General features: G+C 38.2%; 1 pseudogene; it reads right to left on the bottom strand.

Moving 5' to 3' along the window:
- Positions 1–392: 392 nt before the first annotated feature.
- Positions 393–1267, bottom strand: LOC127228940 (olfactory receptor 51H1-like; annotated as a pseudogene).
- Between the last annotated feature and the right edge of the window lie 477 nt (positions 1268–1744).

Genomic DNA, 1744 nt, shown 5'->3' with positions numbered 1-1744 from the left:
GAGCCATTATAGATTTGAAGAGAAATATAGCACTAGAGAAATGTTCAGAGACCTACAAGTATGACCCCAACTAACAACCTAAGCAATAGTGGAGAGGCTACCTTAAATGCCTTTCTCTGATAATGAGATTGATGACTACTTTATATGTCATCCTAGAACCTTCATCTAGTAGCTGATGGAAGCTTTCTTTAAAAAAGAAAAAGAAAAGGTATGTTACTCAATTAAATCGGATTTTATGATAGCATATATCAAATACCTATATTCCAAAATATAATACAAAACAAGAAAAACCATATTTTATCTGCATAAACCTTTCTTGACTTTGTATTTTAATGGATATGCAAAACTGATTTCACTATAACTGCTAAATGGAAACTCATGGTTTTCCCCGTCTACTTATTCTGTACCTGGATTGTGTCTCCACCCCACTGGGCCCTGTTCTTTCTCCCCTGAAACATTTGGATTATCTGTCTATGTACCTGCTTGGTCTTCACACTGTAGAATATAGGGTTTAGCACAGTGGGGGAGAAGAAGGTAGATATTGGCCATGAGCATGTGCATGACTGGTGACAAATGTTTCCCAAATCTGTGGATCATGGTGGCACCAATGAGAGGGATATAAAAGAGAAGCACAGATGTGAGAGAGGCAGGTGTTGAGGGCTTTGAGCCTCTCGGCTCTGGAGGCAATGCCCAGCACTGTCTTCAGGATGAGTATGTAGGAGAAAAGAATGATGAGGGCATCAAGTCCTAAAGTGAGGATGACGACAATGAGGCCATAGAGGCTGTTGACACCGGTGCTGGCACAGGCTAACCTCATTGCATCTTGGTGAAGACAGTATGAATGAGATAAAACATTAGAAAGGCAGAAGGGCAGCCTCTTTATAAGAAAGGACACTGGGAAGACCACACAGACTGCCCAGGCAAAGACAACCAGTACAATCTTTCCAATAAGGCCATGGACACCAGGACTCCAGATTCTACTACTCCAAATCCAGGAATGAAGAACATCTGTGTCACACGTGCATCAAAGTGGATCTCAGGAACATTGAACCAGAAGGTGCTGAGCATAGAGGGCAGAGTGGATGGACATGGAGAGACTAACATCAGTCAGAGCCAAGATGCAGAGGAAGTAGTACATAGGCTCATGGAGGGTCAGTATGTGGAGAAATCCCAGGGGAAAGGCCATCCATGGGTTCTTGTCTGACATCCCTGGGATACCTGTCAAAATGAAACTATGGTGGTTTTTATGTGAAGCATTTGAATTCATCTTGGTGATCTCACCACTGGATGAAGTTGGTCTCTCCCACTTAGCTCACAGCTCCTATGTTGAAAAGATAGTTTCATATGAGATAGCAAATGGCTTTATAAATACATGCCATGAAAAGAAAGAAAAATTAGGTTAGCAAATAATTTCTAGGTAACTTTTGTTCTATTCACTTCAGCTTCCTAGAAAAATGTAATGACTTTCTCTCTCTCTCTCTCCATACATATACATATACATATGTATATGTGTATATATATATATATATATATATATATATATATTACTATGCCCTTAACTCACTGTGTTTATAATGAACTATATATCATGGTAGACATAATCATGGATATACTTGTTCATTACATACATGTCATTAATATTTAATGCTGACAAATGTCAAAACTATACAGATTTTATAAACCTAATTTTAAGAAGGAAGGAATAAAAAATAAGATACATAAAAATTTATACAAATTTTATTTC

Source organism: Phodopus roborovskii, unplaced genomic scaffold (assembly GCF_943737965.1).
Source record: "Phodopus roborovskii unplaced genomic scaffold, PHOROB, whole genome shotgun sequence".
Classification (NCBI taxonomy): domain Eukaryota; kingdom Metazoa; phylum Chordata; class Mammalia; order Rodentia; family Cricetidae; genus Phodopus; species Phodopus roborovskii.
This window is presented reverse-complemented; position numbering and strand designations above follow the sequence as displayed.